This window comes from Chrysochloris asiatica, unplaced genomic scaffold (assembly GCF_000296735.1).
Source record: "Chrysochloris asiatica unplaced genomic scaffold, ChrAsi1.0 scaffold00522, whole genome shotgun sequence".
NCBI classification, from domain to species: domain Eukaryota; kingdom Metazoa; phylum Chordata; class Mammalia; order Afrosoricida; family Chrysochloridae; genus Chrysochloris; species Chrysochloris asiatica.
The window spans coordinates 87,540-101,052 of record NW_006409040.1 but is presented as its reverse complement, the minus strand read 5'-3'; the positions used below and the strand labels follow the sequence as shown (position 1 = coordinate 101,052).

The window sequence follows — 13,513 nt, the reverse complement described above, 5'->3', positions numbered from 1 at the left end:
ATCTGTGTGTGATGTTTTTTAGATAGCAGTCAAAATTTAATTGGATTTTGTGAAAGTTTTTACCTTGGCTGTTTGTAAGACTCTTAACTTTTAAAGATAATAATCTGTGCATATCTGCTTATATGTCTGAGATCATCCATTGTAAATCAAATACAAGCTTATTTACTAGAGAACTACAAAATTATATTTGTACCACAAGGTCTATTCATATTTAATGTTCTGGTAGACTTAAGAAATCTCGTCTGTCTTAACACAGCTGTTCAGTCATAGCAGCATCAGTCATTCCCGTCATAATCACTGTAACCATGGTAGCCACTGTTCTTCTATCATGGATACTAGACATCATTTTCCATACTGACTCCTGATGAAAACTAGCGCTAAATGACCGGCCCAGATGCCCATGCTGTTTCTTGGAGATACTGTCTTCACTCTCAGATTTGGCAATTCCCTGGGCAACTGGGAGATGGTGTGATTCTTATCTAATGCTTCCAAATAGAAAGTTCCAAAGGCCAAATCTTTGCCAATTAAGTCTCTGAAATGCTATGATGCATTGCAAATTTCCAACAACCTTTTTGCCGGATGTCAAGATATTCTGGATTTTGAGTGTTCAGATCAGTAACAATATCTGCCCACTTTTTACAGTGAAAGGCAAGATGTTTTCGACTTGATTCTCCAATTAAGATCCAATATTCTACTTCTTCTGAAGAGAGAGGACCCCTGCTAAATGCCATATTAGCTTTAACCAGGGTTGCTTCAAAGCCAATTGGGCAAAAATAATGATTTTGGCAATGATAGATATAAGCCAGAGATTCATCTTTTAATCCATGAGTTAACTTGGACAAGGCACCTGAAGCAGTTTCTCCAGCGATTTTATTCTTCCCATGAAGTTTATATAGAACATAAGAACATCCTTTTACATGAAAGTGGTCATTAATTTGTCGAAACCATCTCATAAGTGTTGTATTTCCAGTGAAAGAGTCAAATCTAATATCTTCAAATGGGAGTTGAAAGCCCAAAATATGTAAAGCCTCTTTGTGGGTAATAGGTGGAAGACATTATCTGAGATCGAAGACTTTCTGCTGCTTAATATCTACAAATGGAGAAAGTTGACGATATTCTCTCCTATGTCTTCCCTTTTTCGGTGAAGTTTTCTTCTTAGAAATCTGTTTTTCCACATTGCCTGATTTGTGTTTCAAATTTGTGGTCACCCCATCAAATTCAGATTTATCAATTTCCGAGGCAAGAGGTAGCTTGCCCAAGGTACTGGATATGTTGTCCGAGCTATATTCTTCCTTAAAGATTATTTCTGATGCACTAGCTGGGATACCAGTGTACCTCGATGAATTCTTTCCAGCACTATCAGGAAGGTAAGCAGAGCGTGTTTGATTTGGAGTTTTATAGATTGAGGTCCCCTGGTTGAAAAAGGCATACTCCAAACAGATGGCATTGCTTTTTTCTCTGAGTCACTGGACAACTCCAGGGATAATGACCATCTCCTTTAGGACCTAAGGGTGCTTCTGAGGCACTTGTGCAAAAAGATTTTACAGCATCCTGTAGAGGCTCTTCAGGAGATGTTCTCCCAGATCTGTGATCGCCATTCTCAGAATTATTTGCCTTTCTGTTTCTGCAAATATAGTCAGTGAAGGAAACTATGAAATTTCTGCTATTGGGAAGAAGTTGCAGCTCTTTCTGTTGACAATTGTTTACAGCATTCTACAAAAATGTGAAAGCTGCAAAATGGATTCCTGGGAGCTCACAGCGCAACCTCCACTGGGTCCAGCTCGGAGGCCAGAGGCAGAGCAACCTAGTGGCTGCCAAGCCAGTGCCAAGAGGAAGGAGCCTGCTGCACGCTGCCAGATGCAGTCCACTAGAGCCATGCCTCCCACCTTACTTCCTGAGAGGAAGCAGCAGCCACACACCAGTCCAGACACAGGGAAAGCACTCCATCCTCCCTCTCTACACAACCAGATGTCAGCTTAAGGACTTCTTTCTTCTTACATCAACTATCAACACTCATGGAAGCAGCAATCAAAAAATCAAATGATGTCTTGCATTAAATAGGCAAATCTATTTCACAACCCTCTTTAAAGTGTTCAAGAGAAAAGATGTCAGTTTGAGGACTAAGGTGTGTGTGAATCCAACCATAGTGCTTTTAATAACCTCATGTAGTTGTTGTTAGGTGCCATCGATTGGGCACCAACTCATAGTGACCTTAAGCACAGCAGAACGAAAAAAAGTCCGGTCCTGGGGCAACCTCACTACTGTTGCCACACTTGAGTCTATCCATGCTGCCACGTGGCCAATCCGTCTGGTTGGGGGGTCTTCCCTTTTTTTCTGACCCTCCATCTTACCAAACATAATATCCTTCTCCAGTGACTGTTCCCCCCTGACAATATGCCCAAAGCATAAGAGACGAAGTTTGGCCATCTTGACCTCTAAAGAGCACTCTGGCTGCACTTCGTCCAAAACAGATCTATTGGTTCTTTTGGCAGTCCATGGCACTTTTAGTATTCTTCTCCAACACCATAATTCAAAGGCATCAATTCTTCTACGGTCTTCCTTATTAACTGTCCAGTTTTCGCATGCATATGAGGTTATTAAAAATACCATGGCTTAGGTCAGGTGCAACTTAGTCCTCAAGCTAATATCTTTGCTCTTCAACACTTTAAAAAGTTCCTGTGCAGCAGATTTGCCTAATGCAATACGTCATCTGATCTCTTGACTGCTGTTTCCATGAGTGTTGATAGTTGATCCAAGAACAATGAAGTCCTTGACAACTTCAATCTTATCTCCATTGATGAGAATGTTGTTTATTGGTCCAGTGGTGAGGATTTTTGTTTTCTTGACATTGAGATTTAATCCATACCAAAGTTGTGGTCTTTGATCTTCATCAGTAAATGTTTTAAGTCCTCTTCACTTTCAGCAAGCAAGGTTGTATCATCTGCATATTGCAGGTTGTTAATGAGTCTTCCTCCAATCCTGACGCCATGTTTTTCTTCATAGAACCCAGCTTCTCATATTATTTGCATAGCATACAGGTTGAATAAGTATGCTGAAAGAATACAACCTTGTCGCACACCTTTCCCAATTTTAAAACATTCAGTGTTCCCATGTTCTGTTCGAACAACTGCTTCTTGGTCCAGGTACAGATTCCTCATGAGTACAATTAAGTGTTCTGGAATACTCCATACTTCTCAATGTTGTCCATAGCTTGTCATGATGCACACAATTGAAAGCCTTTGTCAAGAGATCAAAATAAACCAAACAAACAACAAACCAAAAAATCAAGTTACTGAAGATGCATCAGTGTGCAACAGTAACCAGTTTTTGTTTGTTGGTTGGTTGGCTGATTGTTGTTTTTTTTGGAGGGAGGGAGTAGGTAGGAGTCAAAAATGAGGGTTAGGATTAGGACAATTACTAGGTCTAGGTCTAGCCTAGGCCTAAGGCTTTGTTTAGTGTTAGGATTATGGTTAAGATAAGGATTAGTATTAGGGGTAAGTGTTGGACTAGGGCTAGAAGTAAGGCTTAGTCTAGTTTTCAGGGTTTCAGCCAGGTTTTGCTTTTTGTTTTCCCCTTGAAATCTGCTTCATTTTCACTTCATTTGGAAGTTCTGAAATTATATTATTCCCTCTTTTTCCTTTATGGGGTTTTGTTGTTGTTGCATCTTTAGCTCTGGTTCTCTACTTCAGTATTGTATGTCTGTTTTTCTTTGAATATTTCCATATCAGTGTTCAGTCTAGGTGGTACTATCATGTATGTTAGTCTCAGGTTTTTGTTAACTGTTTTGGTTCTCTGTCCAAAGAACATCTAAAGAACACCCTTTCATATGTCTTGTAAGATTTTTCTGTTTTTCACAAATTCTTTTTGATGGTGATGCTGGTGTTCAGGTTTGGTCTGGTTCTTACAACTTCTGTTAATTTCAGTGTATCTGAAAATGACCTAATATCAACATCATACTTGATGGACAATTTTGCTGGCTATAGGATTGTTGGTTGGCAATTGTTATCGTTGTTTTCACAGCTTTATATATGCTATTCCATTGTCTTACATGCATGATTTCTAATGAGAAATTAGAACATAATCTTACTAGTTTCCCTTTGATGGTAGCTTTTTGTTTTTCCTGAGCTCTTCTCAAGACAGATTCTTTCCTTGTCTTTGGTTTTGCAAGTTTAATTATAATATGTCGTGGTACTTGGAGGGTTCTAAGGAGCACGAGTAGCATGGTGGTTACAAATCAGGCTGCAGGCCACAAGGTCAGCAGCTTGAAACTACCAGCTTCCAGCTGTTCTGCGGGAGAAAGAGGAGGCTTTCTGCTCCCGTAAAGATTTATAGCCCCGGAAACCCTGTATAGGGTCGCTAAGAGTCGGAACCAACTCCACGGAATATAACAACAGCATAAGGACACTGTAGAAGAATTGATGTTTTTGAGTTATGCTGTTGGAGGAGAATATTGAAAGTGCCATGGGCTGCCAAAAGAACCAATAGATCTGTTTTGGAAGAAGTACAGTCAGAGTGCTCCTTGGAGGCCAAGATGGCCAAACTTCGTCTCTCATACTTCAGACATATTGTCAGGAGGGACCAGTCACTGGAGAAGGATATCATGTTTGGTAAGGTGGAGGGACAGAGAAAGAGAGGAAGACCCCCCAACGAGATGGATTGACCAAGTGGCAGCATCGATGGACTCAAGCGTGGCAACAGTTGTGAGGTTGGCCCAGGATCGGGCAGTGTTTTGTTCTGCTGTGTATAAGGTCACTATAGGTTGGTACCAACTCAATGGCACCTAACAACAACAACAACATCTTGTTTGGAGCTCATTCAGTTTCTTAAATAACTCTTCTCATCTCTCATGTTAGGGAAGTTTTCTTTCAACAAATCTTGAACAATATTCTCTACAGGGTTTTTTCTCTTCCTGTTCTGGAATTTCAATCACTCATAAGTCATTCCTCATGATAGTGTCTCATATACATCTTAGATTTTCTTTTGATTTTTTTGTTCTTTGATATCATTTCTCATGTTATATTTTCTGACTCTGCATATTGATTATTTTCTTGAGTTACTCTACCTTGTTTCTCTGTGTAACGTAAAATAGCCTTTCTTTTCTAAGACATCATGTTGTCATATTTATAGTTGATTGAAGATGTTTGTGTGTTCTCAGGCACTCACAACTTGTCTCTTAGTGGATATGGTAGAGACAGAAAGTATAAGCACATTTAAATCTCTATTCCCTAACTTGTAGTGAAATTCAGGGCAGGTTCATATGCCTCCAGTAACAGGGATGCTATGCCTGACAGTTGACTCCAGAAGGAACAGAGGCCAGGGTGCCACAGACTAATAGGCTGGTGAGAGTAGAGACTTGCTCCTGGCTACCAGGAGGACATGGGAACAAGGGAGAATTGTACTCCCTTGCTGCCAACCCCCAGCCATGTCCTGTGTCTACAGGACATTGTATCAACAGCCACTTACAAGATGGCTGCACTGATCCATGCCAGGCCACAGTCCACCCATTTTTCTTCTTTCTGACTGTTCCTGTTCAGTTTCTTCTTCCAGTCAGCACTCAGTCTACCTCTCTGTCCTAAGCCCAGGGTTCCAGGGTCACCATCTATATTTGTTTCACACGGTCTTCCAGGATTTTGTTGCAGAAAGCACCCAAGTACATTGTCATCTTGTCTCAGCAAAGTTGAAGATGTTGGTGTGGTCCTTTAGCTTTTGCTTTTCTAAAAATCAGAAACAGGAACTTTGAATCATGAACAATGACCTTATAATGTATCCAGATTGACCAACTATACTTATAAATACGAATACTTATCATTGGTTAACTCCTAGGAAGCAAAATGGACATAGTATTTGAACTCTTAGCTTTTTTTTTTTTTTTTTCTGGCAGCAGCTCAAGTCAGAGAGACATAAAGACTGGCTACCCAGGGAAGGCTGATAAAGAGTCAATGATTAAGAACATTTTATTTGAACCACTACCGTTATTATAACTAATTTATAAACTACTTAATTATATTGGCATTCTGGTAGTCACTATCCAAAAATCACTTCTTTCTAGAATTATATGTGTTCAAAACAAATAATTTGGATCATTTTACTTGAGTTTTTTTAAATTCCTTTGATATTCTCCTCCAATGTCTAAAAAAATAAGTAACATGCTCATTTTTTTCAGAGTAACAGATAAGCGATTATGAAGAGAGAGCTTTGTCTGGTCAATGGAACTTCTGTATTTATCTTATCTCTAGGATAAGCAAAGGGCTTGGATGAATGTAGAGCATTGGCCTGTCTCTTCCAGGCTTTCTTTTCACTGAGAACAGAGCACTTTTATTTTCCTTCCAATTTTATATTTTGATAAATGTGTTTGTGGTTTTAACAAGGTTAACTACCAGATGTTAACCATAATAGTGTCCTTAAAATTAGACAATACCTTTAAGAAAAATAAAATAGAACAAATCATGATTCAAGTTTAAGTTCAAGAAGATTGTTTCTTTTCCAGTTAACTGTGTTTTCCCTGTTGGTTGGCTTAGTCTAGAGCATTCATGCTGCAATAAGCACCCAGAGCCATATAAATTAGAGGAAAGATTTCTTATCCTCAACCAGGCTCATTCTAGCTTCTAGCCCACAGAAATGTTCCTTTGAGTTTTAAAAAATTTTCAGGGTTATCACTTTCAAGTTTCACAGGAAGGACAGGAGGATTAGAGGATAGCCAGTACTGCTTCAAGTACAAGGTAAAACAAAAGTAACTCTTCATTAGAAAATGTTTACTTATTTCTCTCCTCTTCTTCCCCTTCTCTTTCCTCCTTCCTCCCATTTGCTTTACAAAAATTAAATAAAACTAAAGTTTGGTTATTTATTCACTGCTTTATAGAAAGCATACCAATAAACCTTCCTTGCCAATATAAAACTTCCTGAATGAAAACTTTGTTGAAATTTTATTCAAGTTTACTGTTAAATGTGGGATGGATAAGGAAATCCCATGGCTCTTTTCAATCAAAACTAATGTTAGACAGTTAACCTCCAATCAAAGTATTTATCATGTAGCAAACCAGTAACATTTCACAGTAATCCACTGATAGTTACATTTTTATTCCCTTCTCTTCAATATTAATAGTAAGTAAAATCATGAAAGAAGAAATATAGAAGGAAAGCAAAATCACATTTAACAAGAAAATGTCATAATATTGTAGCAGGGATGAACAGAAATCTAAAGATAATTTGATGATGCAAAAAGGCTGTTAACCTGTAAGTCTGTGTTAAAAGTTAATTTGATGGGACTTCTGACTTGATGGCAGAGTAGAGAGAGGGACCATGCAGACCTCCACCAGTAATAACACAAAATACCAGATGAAGCAGTTTCAGAGAATGGTCCCGGAACTTTATATTACATACAAAAGAATATTTTCAAGAATCAAAGGTTTACTACTAGTAGGATTTGTAGCAGAAGAAAGAAAGGTGGTGTTTTCTGATCCATGGCTGCCAGCAGGTCCCAGAGCAGCCATCTTGAGCAGGACAGAGTGAGTGAAGGATCAAGAGAGTACCCTCATCATAGAGGTCTGGCCAATCATTGGAAATAAAGGTGTGAACATTTTTTTTTCTGGTCATTGGCCTTTATCTGTGCACCTCTGTTACATCTGCTTTAGATTTGTGGTCAAAGAAACCGAGGCCTCTTGGAGAGGTGAAGCAGAATATCAGATTTTATTAAGCCAGCTGACTCAGAGGAGCTAATTTCTCCAGATTTAGAGCCCCAAATGGAGGGCAACACAGGCCTATATGGGCTCAGAGTCAGGGAGAGCAAGGCTGCATACCTGTTTGAAGGTAGGGGGAAAACCAGGAAGATTGGTCCCATTCAGTAACCTGATTAGCATTTTAGCTTGCCTCCTGGGTGGAGAGGACAGTGAAAGATTTTTACCTTTTCCTGTTCACCTCCACTCTGGTAACTGTAGGGGGTACCTGAGCAGTGGATACCCCAACAACTGTGGAGGGTTCTACTACACATGAACACAGTTCTGCTCAGCAAAGAGAACTGGACCCAGAATTGAAGAAGTGGGAAGAGTAAACAGGAACAGCTTAAAACAGAAGGGTCCTTCAAACTGGCTCAAGCCAACTGGGCTGTTCTCATTATAAGAAACACCTGAAAAAGCTTGTGGAGGAGGTGAGAAGATAGACTGAAAAAGGAAAGAGGTCGAAAATTAAATCTTTTCATAAGGAACAACAGTAACATCTTCAAATTTCTCAGGTGGCCTTGAAGTCAAGAAACTGAGAAAGGGATGTTAAAGTCTTGCTCATATTTCACTATCAGTTTCTTTTTCTTATTTATTTATTTATTTATTTATTTATTTATTTAGTAGTTTGGCAATTATAGACTTCAGTGTCAAATTTGTTTTTTTGTTGTGGTGGTGGTTTTTATTTTATTTTTTGGTCGCTCTTTTACCTTGGCAGGGGGGTGGGGAGGGCCACTGGCTCTCCCTACACCACCCAAGAGAAGACAGCAATTGTGGTCATATAGCCAAGCTACAATCACACCCTATAAAATCCCACTACTCACAAGAGTCAATACCAGCTGCTATACACCAAATAGATAGCCAATATGCTAAAATTACTCTGAGTTGAGTAATAAGAGAAGTGAAAAGGGAAGCCCATCTTTGGATCATATCAACCTGGTGGCAATTGGAAAGCTTAATAATACACCAACATACATTCTTCTAATAATTGAAAATACACCTAATTATTGAAATGACCCCCCAAAATTTGAAGTTTTCAATACATGAAACAAGATAGAATACATGAAACAAATGATCTGGAGGTAGACCTAGACTTCCAACTGGAAGGAAAGCAGGCTTTGGAATTCCCTGAGAAGGAATTCAAGAAAAATATATTGAGGTTCATCCAACTGCTCCACAGAGGGGTTGAGGGGAAAAAGGAAATCAGGAAAGTGTTAAAGAAATAATCAAATGAGATCCCAATAGCATTGGAAACAATTCAAAACCTACAAAAAGAAGTCCAAACAATTAATAATAAAATATCAGAAATTAATAGTATACTGAAAATGTAAAGGAGTAGAAATGAAGAAATGGAAACCAGAACCAGTGAGCTTGAAGACAAATCTCTCGATACTGTTAAGATAGAAAAGCAAGCAAAAAAAGAAGATAAAAATATCTGAAGACAGTCTAAGATTCATGTGAGACAACATGAAGAGGAATAACCTAAGGATGCTGGAATTCCAGAACAGCAAGTATCACAGAAGACCACAGAAGACATAGTTGAGGATCTTCAGAAAGAAAATTTCCCTAACATCCTGAAAGCTGGAAAGAAAAGTATTCAAGAACTTTAATGAATGGCAGGAAGGATGTTGTTGTTGTTAAGTGCCATCGAATTGATTCTGATCCATAGTGACCCAGTAAAGGGTTTCCAAGGGGCAACTGGAGACTTTGAACTACCACCCTTGCACTTCAAATGACTTTGCAGTCTAATGCATTAGCCCACAGTGCCACACCAGGACTCCACCAGGAAGGATGTTGTTGTTTTTGTTCTTAGGTGACATCTAGTCAGTACCAACCCATTGCGACCCTATGCACAACAGAACAAAACACTGCCTGGTCCTGGGCCAACCTCACAATTGTTGCCACACTTGAGTCCATTGATGCTGCTACTTTGCCAATCCATCTATTTGCAGATGATACGATCCTATACATGAAAATACCCAAAGACTCAAAAAAAAAAAAAAAAAAAAAAACTACTAGAACTCATTGGAAGAGTCAGCAAAGTGACATGATAAAAGTTCAACATGAAAAAAACAGTTGAATTCCTCTATATTAACAATGACCACACTGAAAAGGAAATTAGGAAAGCAATACCATTTACAATACCTGCCCAAACATTTAGGAATAAATCTAACCAGAGAAACAAAAGACCTATCCAAAGAAAACTACAAAACACTACTACCAGAAACAAAAAGGTATTTATAAAAATGGAAGAATATATCATGTTTCTGGATAAGACTTAACATTGTGAGAATGTCAATAATACCCAAAATAATCTACACATATAACTCAATCCCAATCCAGATTGTAATAAGATCCTTTAAAAACATGGGAAAAACTATTACAAACTTTATATGAAAATGAGAGTCCCTGGATAAACAAGTCAGTACATAGTGACCCTATGTACAACAGAACAAAATACTGCCCAGTACTAGGCAAACATGATCATTGTTGCCATGCTGGACCCTACTGATGCTGTCACTTTGCCAATCCATCTCATTGGGGGTCTTCCTCTTTTTCTCTGACCTTCCACCTTACCAAACATGGTATTCTTCTCCAGAGACTGCTCCCTTCTGATAATATGTCCAAATTATGAGAGACGAATTTTGCCATCCTGACCTCCAAGGAGCACTCTGGTTTCACTTCTTCCAACACAAATCTGTTTGTTCTTTTGGCAGCCCATGACCCTTATAATATTGTCCTCCAAGACCATATTTCAAAGGCATGAATTCTTCTATGGTCTTCCTTACTCGCTGTTCACCTTTTGCATGCATATGAGGTTATTGAAAATACCATGGCTTGGGCCAGGCACACCTTAGTCATCAAGTTGACATCTTTGTTCTTCAACACTTTAAAAAAGGTCTTGTGCAGCAGATTTGCCTAATGCAATATGTCGTTTGATTTCTTAACTGCTGCTTCCGTGAGTGTTGATAGTTGATCCAAGAAGAATGAAGTCCTTGACAACATCAATCTTTTCTCCACTGGCAAGAATGTTGTTTATTGGTCCAGTAGTGAGGATTTTTGTTTTCTTTACATTGAGATGTAATCCATACTAAAGGCTGTGGTCTTTAATATTCATCAGTAAGTATCTTAAGTCCTCTTAAGTTGTATCATCTGCATATCACAGGTTGTTAATGAGTCATCTTCTAATCCTAATACCACGTTTTTCTTCATATAGCCCTGCTTCTCTGATTATTTGCTCAGCATACATAATTAACTTGACAGCAATAAGGATTTTCTTTCTTTTTGGTTATTACTCTTCTTTGAGCATGGCTTTTCTTTATTGAATTCCATAGTTGACTGCAAGCCACTTAAGAAAGAACTTTGACTCATTTAGATTTTTACTACTAAAATATATTTTATATTTGTCAAAGAGAAAACTGAGACTTCTGTAAAAACTAAAGTAAAAAGTTTATTGAAGGAATAAAATTATCCAGAATTGAACAGCATTCTGTGAGGATTCATCAAAGTACTCCATTGAAAGGAATTTTTTACAGATTTCAAACATAGAAGATCCAGGAACTTATAAGAAGAAATTCTTATTGGTTGACATTTACAAAATCACACGTCAACTGACACAAGACAAGCATTATTGTGCTACTTGTAAAGTTTGGTTGATTTAACAGCTTTATCAATGGATATTTCTAAGACCAGTCTGAATGTTCTTCCTGGTAACATGTTTTGAGAGAAAAAGGGAGGAGGATAGTTTCCCAGATATATGCAGGCTAGCTGATTTTTGACGGTCAGTTTAGAATAAGGAGTAACAGTAAAAATGGAGTTTAGCTTGCATCTTCGACAGAATCTTCTCATATACCAAGCACCTATTTTGAGTTCCATCACATATTAGTGGACAAAATAAGAATTGAATATATAACGAATGAGTGAATGAGGTAAGGAGTCAATTACATTCATGGTTTATCAAACCATAATATATACATTTCTTCAGGGCATGGACAGAAGCTTTGGAAGTAGGATAACACTGGAAGGCTAATTTCAAGATAGTTCAAATCCACCAGCCACTTCTTATATATATTAATATATGTATCTATTGCTCCTTATATATATTGTTCTTGCCTTAGAGTTGGTTTCAACTCATAGGAACCCTGTATGGGGTATCCAAGGAGAGGCTTGTTGTTGTTAAGTGCCATGGAGTCAGTTCCGACTCATAGCGACCCTGCACAGGGTTTCCTAGGCTGTAAATCTTTATGGGAGCAGACCGCCTCATCTTTCTCCCGTGGAACCACTGGTAGTTTCGAACTGCTGACCTTGCGGTTCACAGCCTGATTCGTAACCACTACGCTACCACTGGTAGGTTTAAAATGCCAACCTACTGATTCACAGTCTGGTGCTATCCTATAGTATCACAAAGTTACTCCCCAAGTTTGGGTCCTATGCCCTAGAGCAATTGAGCCAATTGGCAAATATCCCAGATTAACAAAGAAGGATAAAAGACTTTATTATTATGAAGTCAGCTCCCTGGACACTCACAACATACAATGATATGTGTTGGCTGTTTCCTACAAGCAATATTTATACAATGTTAATCAGCATGTAGATGGGCTAGAGTATTACCACCCTAGCATTCACACCAATTTAAAAGGTGATTGGATAGCCTGATAAACATATAAAATGGATTCACTCTCTCTGTGCCTATCAGTGTGGTCCCTGTTAATGTGGTTTCAGGAAAAACAGTAACCACCCAGGATTCTTGATATGGTACTGTAGGATGAGCACTGGACTGCTAACTGTAAGATAAGCAGTTCAAACCTAGCAGCTACTCCTCAGAAACCCTATATAGTCACTATGACTTGAAACTATTTTGTTAGCACTGAACAACAACAAAAACAGTATACAGTGACAGAATGTAAATTTAAATCTTTCAACAAATCTTTCAGCAATGGAGGCACTGACTCATCCATGATGCCAAGAAATTTTGAAGACAGATACCTGGCCAAACTATTGGGAAAAATTCATATATGTGCCCATTACAAAGAGAAGTATTGTTAAAGTGCAGTCAAGTAGATTCCAACTCATAGTGATGCTGTACAACATTTCTGAGGAGCAAAAAGTGAGCTTGAACCACAAACCTTGTGATTCAAACCAACCTTTCAGTCCAGTGCATTAACCCACAGCACCACACCAGGATTCCAAAGAGAGGTGACCCAACAGAATTTGGAAATCATAGAACAATATCATTAGTCTCACATGCAAGTACAATTTTGCTGAAAGTAATTCAAAACTGACTGCAACAACACATGAACAGAGAACTGACAGAAATTTAAGCCATATTCAGAAAAGGATGTGGAATAAAGGATATCATTGAGAACACCAGATGAAGTTTGAATAAAAGCAGAGAATAGTGAAATATGCTTACTTGTGCTTTATGACTATGCAAAGGCTTTTGACTGTGTGGCTCATGACAAGCTATGGATAACATTGAGAAGAATGCGTATTCTGGAACAGTTAATTGTGCTAATGATTAATTTGTCCCTAGACCAAGGAACAGTTCTACAAACAGAACAAGAGATACTAAATGATTTAAAATAAGGAAAGGTATGCACCAGGGTTGGGTTCCTTCATCATACTATTTCCTTCTGTTGTGCATAGGATTGCTTTGTGTTAGTATTGACTCGATGGCACCTAACAACAATTCAATCTATATGGTGAGCAAACAATCTGAGAACATAGCATCAGGATTGGAAGAAGACACTTTAACAATCTGCAATATGCATATGACACAACCTTGCTTGATGGAATCAAAG

General features: G+C 38.4%; 1 pseudogene; it reads right to left on the bottom strand.

Moving 5' to 3' along the window:
* Nucleotides 1-275: 275 nt before the first annotated feature.
* On the bottom strand, nucleotides 276-1,877 carry LOC102814041 (annotated as a pseudogene).
* Between the last annotated feature and the right edge of the window lie 11,636 nt (nucleotides 1,878-13,513).